Below are 5,790 nucleotides of genomic sequence, written 5' to 3' on the forward strand. Positions count from 1 at the left end.
GGCCATTTTCTCGGCCAGCCGAATGAAAGCTCTCCTCGTCTTGAAAGATTTGCAGCCCAACAGGCCAGACAAAGCGACTTACTTGGAAAATCACAAAAAAACTGGGCTGTGGCCATGGACCCAGCTGTCAGCCTCTCCATGTACAGTACTCTTCCGATGGAAGTCGTTCCTTGACCACGTTGACCACGCCGCGTGGAGAGCACCACGGCAGTGGACGACGGCGAGGCCTAGGAAGGGGACGACGCGTAGCCGGGAAAGACGCGGCAGTGGAAGCCCGCGCGGAGAGGAGTACGAGGGTTCACTGGTTCGGCTGCGGTGTGAGGCTGCCGTCGCCGCAGGGCCTGGCCAGCGGTGGGAATAGTAGGGGGCGGTGAGGCCTCCGCGGCAGCACAGCCGACAACAGGAGGCAGGAGCATGCGGCACGACCGGCGCTGCTTTGGGCGGCTGGAGCAAGAAGACCAGAGGTTGAAGAAGCACTACGCCCATTGGATGGACATCGTACGGTCATTGGAGCTAGAATCGTTCATCTATATCTATACTTATAATAATCATAGACTCCCTAAAAATTCCCATGTTAATTAGAAATTAGGAGCCGTTAATTTGGTGGGGCCGATTTATTACGGTGGAGATTAACCCACATGACTTCTTTCGCCCTAATTTTTTCATGAGTTTAAAATAGGTTATAATGGGTCTGATTCAGCGTGTTGTAGTACTAATCTAACCGTGCAATACAACATTGATGTTTATCCGGTCATAATTCTACATGATTCTAGAGTCCTCGCGTAGCAAAAAATCTTTCCATGCCCACGCTGTAGATAGAAAATAAATATTCTGGTCGATAGCTTACCCCTTCCTCTTCTCACCAGCTCACTCCTTACCTGACTCCGCCGCCGCCGCCTCTCCAGGTTCAAGCCTCCACCGTTGAGACCATATGCTCCGGGATCCGACCATCTGCGATCTAGCCAGAACGCTCAAGCCATCACTCTTTGCTTCCGCCCACTACGGCGTCAACTGTCTCCCACGCTGTCATCTGGACCACGGATAATGAGAAAGCAAAAAATAGGATCCATGGCCGTGAGGGGAAGGTCAGGGTCAGCATGAAGATCAAACAAGGCATCAAGGAGACATCTAGCATTTTTATAATTGTTCATGGACATGGTTAGCACAGGTATGTGGTAATCTAAGCCGAAACCTTAGAATTTTGACCTCATCCACTTTGAACGACTTCTTCAGGCATGGACATGGTTAGAATAGGTATGTGGTAATCTAAGCCCCTATGCATCTTATTTATAATTGTTCAAATGATTCGCTAACCAGTCTATTTCCTCCCCATGTCTTGGTGTGAGCCCATGGAGTCTTGGTGTTTGACGAATTGTTAAGTTTCTGAATTTTAAACTGAAGTGAAAGGGTCTATTGAGCTTTCTCTAGAACAATTATCAAGTTTGTGGTTCAATCAACTTGCAATAAAATCACGGTATCCAGGGAGATATATTCATATACGTATCAATTTCAGTGTGTTTTAGGTGTGTTGTTTCTACTACCTTGGTACAAGTAGCTATGCCTACGCTCCTAAAACATGTGTTCTTAGAGAAACTGAGAAAGGGAATTATCTCATACACAGAAATCATGTGTTTTAAGAAAAACTGAGAAAGGGAATTATCTCATAGACAGATCAAAGGCACTCTTTTATAAGAGATAACATTCAGGTTAGCCATATATTTGTCTTGAAGTCCCTTACGTATTGCTAATTGCAGTTCTTCCGTCATTGTACTATTCTAAAAAAGGTTATTGTGTGTGCCTGATAGTTCGTTTTTAACATGGCTATATTTTCCAGATTTGATTCCATGATAACTAGCTATGTTGCTTTGTGATCTTCCCTAATGTGACCCATACAAACTATGCCCACGTATTTTGCTATATGTGTCACTTATGGCTTAATACTTTAGCTACAGTTATTTACTAGCATCCTATTTATCTTTTTATAGGAAAAGTAGAGAAGGGCATTACAGCGAGGAGGATAGAATATGCACAGGGGCCGGCCGACGCCGTATGATGTGTAGCATCACATGACGTACATCAGGCAACTAATGATGCACGATCGCGTACATCCGGCAGCTAATGATGAACGATTGGTCCACAACACTCCTGGTATCATTTTTTCTTTTTAGTTGTTAATTTTGTTATTAGTCACGTCTTGATAGTCATGTGTCCGTTAATATTTTGGCCTAAAAAGGGGACAAATTTTAACTCTGCTGCTGCTTATGTGAGCAATATAAGTTTCTAACTTTCTAAAAAATCAACACCCAATAGACTATATCTTTTCTTGGTTGATCTGGTAGTTAAATTTTAAAATGGTAGCACACAATATTTAAGCTAGCTGAAGGGAATGGTTGAGTTGTACGACTTTCCATTTGTGTTGTTCTTTTGTTATTTGGCGAAACTGAACCACTTCCAGGCCAAGAAGCTAAGGTCGCAAAATCTTGCCGACAGTGTTTTCATTGTCATCGCTCCAATTGCTAGCACAGATAATCGGTGCTCTCCTTGCCTTACCCCTGAAGACGATGTTCTACTGCCTCCTTACCTGATTGGATATTTTTTTACTATGCAATTAATATTAAGTAGACTCAATGAAACATTTATTTTTCTGATCACTGGTTATTCTGTTAGCAATTATATCAACAATTTTTCATGGACCTGGGTGTACCAGATAATGCAATCAGCATAGCCTCTACATCAGGTAAATACGTTTTCTTTTTGTTGGTCCTTCTGCCCCCTTGGTTGTTTAATGCCCGTGCTCATGTTCATGGTCATTCGCTCACATATATAAAGATTGTGATTAATTCTTTGTGTCAGGGCTATTATTTTCTTACTGCTGGATAACCTTTGTTGCTAATACATTGTTCCTTCTTTCGGATTATAATCTCTACTACCTAATCGATGTGTTCTCAGGTTCTATTCCAATTTTCTTGCTAGGCACTCGAATAAGTTCCTGTGGTTGTAAATTCTACCCTTGAATTGCATGCTGTTTTACTGAGTATGCGGAGCAAATAAAACTGTAATTACACAATCATGTGTCAAATTTGTTTGAGGGAGAGAACTATGTGCAAATGGAAGTATCATACGTGACCATCACATATCATAGATGAAAAGAGTATGTGGTATGTATTGCCATGGCTTCACCGATAAAACGTACTGAACTATTCTTACTACTCCAATTGGTTCTTGGTTTCGTAAGGAAACAAGAAGCCGTGGGAAGGATTCCATTGTTTGTGGCTTGAGCATTGAGGGGCTACTTTTGGCATTATCATATTTATTCTGCTAGATGAAATGGTGCCGAATCCACATCAGAACAACTCGAAGTTCCGTATGGTAGGTGATATTTTTTTCATTTCATTTTCTTACGGAGTCATATAGATATATATGTTTATATGTTGTTTGTAGTATGAATATTCAGATCAGTATCTCAACTCCATTTGCTCATATATTTACAAACAACTGAACTACATCATTTGTGGGGGCGATTACCCATAAACCAGGAAAGGTTTATATGAAATATTCTATGGATAGTGGCGGCGACCCATAAAATATGTTTTATTTTATTTTCAAGTTGATTGCAGAGCGAATTTTCCTTACTTATTATTCTGTGGAAGCTCTCTCCTTTTAGGCAAACACTGTTCATGAGGTATATATATTCAGAGGAAGCACATAAGGATACATATATACGTATAGTTGCCCCTATTCTATCTAAAGACTTTGAATCTGGCAGTGTTTATATGAAGATCACAATATAAATTAACCACTATATGTTATACATGATGATTAATTAAGTTAGTTAGCGATATTCAGTGGGCTTGATTGGTATATGGAATTTCCTCAGTCTCTTATTTATATGAGTAGAACTAATTGGTCTGGAGTTAGGTGTAGCTATATCACAGACTCTGATATGCAATTTGTATTCAATCGAGTGGCCTAAACATCTCCATCAAAAATAGTTATTCAGAAAAATGATGAATTAAAATTTATAAATAATAAGCAATATGAATTGTAAGTGAAGTCTTTAAGTACTGTAGAAATTTGTACCATAACATAAACAAAACATAGTCCTAGCTGGGCTTCTTTTATATGAGAAAATTACTATTGATCCAAATGCTAAGGCATATAACTATACGTGTTTTCCTTTCAATAGCTAGGATAATAGTTTTCAATATATATGGCTTACTAAAATGCTATTGCCGATGCATATATTTATAGCTCTATGAATCCAAAGTAAAATATTTATTTTCCACTCTTTGTTGAAATAGATAGTATGATATACACAGTGTTATAGATATATTATAGCAAATCAGTTCAATTAATAAAATGTTGTATATTGCTGAATTTGCACATATATTTTTGCAATATAGTATATACATATAAATATTAAAATTTGCATGTGTGAACAAGTGAAATTCATGAATGAAAATACCAAGCAAAACAAAAAGCAGCACAGAATATACACTAGCCCGTGCGAATGCACGGGTTGACGACTAGTATTGACTAAGTTGACAAAGCCCTCCATCCCCGTCAACTTTGTTGGCCCACAAGTCATCCTCCCACTATGGTGGGTCCCAGCTAGCAGGGGGTATTCATTTTTTTGTGCGTAATAAGGAGGCACTTCCTTGCGTGCGAAGATATAGCTGGTGGGTCCGACATGTCAGCGGGGGGAACGTTTTTTTCACGAAATACAGAGGCCCTTCCAGTGGGTCCCAGCTGTCAGGTCCTTGCAAAAAAGGGAAAGAAAATCAAAGACTTGGGAAGGCGTACAGAACAAGCTAGTGTACCAGTAAAGAGACGTTGCCGAGTTTTAGAAAAAAAGAAAGACGTGCTCCTGTAGCTGGTCGAATACAAACCTAGACTATGACTATATATGGTGCTATGCTACTCTGCAAGTAATGAAACTGACATATCCAACGTTCGCTTCTCCTCTTCTCTACTTACTCTGCCTAGCATCAGAAGCTCTAGCCGCAACAACCATGTCTGCTGGCTGCTCGTCCACCTGCTCTTCAGCAGGCAACAACCAGATATGCGCCAAGTCACAACCCGTACCATCGCCTGTGGGTCTCATCACACCCTCGCCGGCACGCGCACCGCAGCCGATTGCTCATCGCAACCCGCTGCCGTTGGTGTGGTGCCACTGCTGCAAATCACGCAGAGTCATCCGTCGCGTCTCAACCACAATCCGCAACCCTGGCCGATTCTTCTACAAATGCCCGAATCATGGGGTAATAATATGTTTAAGTGTTGTTCTGCTGCTTTCAGTTGCTGATTTTTTAATAGTTTGGTTGATGATCTACCAATTTGATTCGTGCAGAAAAGGGAAGATTCGTGTGATTTGTATTTCTGGTAAGTTGCTGATGTGGGGGAATGCAACTACGCTGATTATTTGGTTAGCCGAGGAATCCCAATACCAGCAGGTTGGGGTGTTGGACAAGTAACTGAAGGAACGGCAGAAGAGGAAGATGCAGAGCAGAAGGTTAAAGATGTAGTTCCTCTAATCATGGCCAAGTAATAGCTGCTGAACAGCCTTGACAGTAATGAGGAGATGAAAGAGCTTGTGAAGATAATGGGCAAAATCGATGTGCTCTGTAGGATGATTGTCTCTTTATTTGTAGTGTATGTAGCACTCGTGATGTATTCAGTGGCTACGACATGAGCACTTTGCTGAAACTAGTAATGAATGAAACCTGTGTAGCAGGCTGGGCATAGCAGAGGGTATCCCCTTTTGCTCATATAAATAAATAAATAGCAGAG

At 41.1% G+C, this 5,790-nt stretch overlaps 1 long non-coding RNA gene across 1 annotated transcript; it reads left to right on the plus strand.

Moving 5' to 3' along the window:
- The first annotated feature begins 868 nt into the window (after positions 1–868).
- Positions 869–4,481, plus strand: LOC123151075 (uncharacterized). Its single transcript, XR_006475483.1, has 2 exons — positions 869–1,168; positions 1,986–4,481. It is a non-coding gene; the product is annotated as an uncharacterized lncRNA (long non-coding RNA).
- Positions 4,482–5,790: the final 1,309 nt, after the last annotated feature.

The sequence above is a fragment of the Triticum aestivum genome, chromosome 7A (assembly GCF_018294505.1).
Source record: "Triticum aestivum cultivar Chinese Spring chromosome 7A, IWGSC CS RefSeq v2.1, whole genome shotgun sequence".
NCBI lineage: Eukaryota > Viridiplantae > Streptophyta > Magnoliopsida > Poales > Poaceae > Triticum > Triticum aestivum.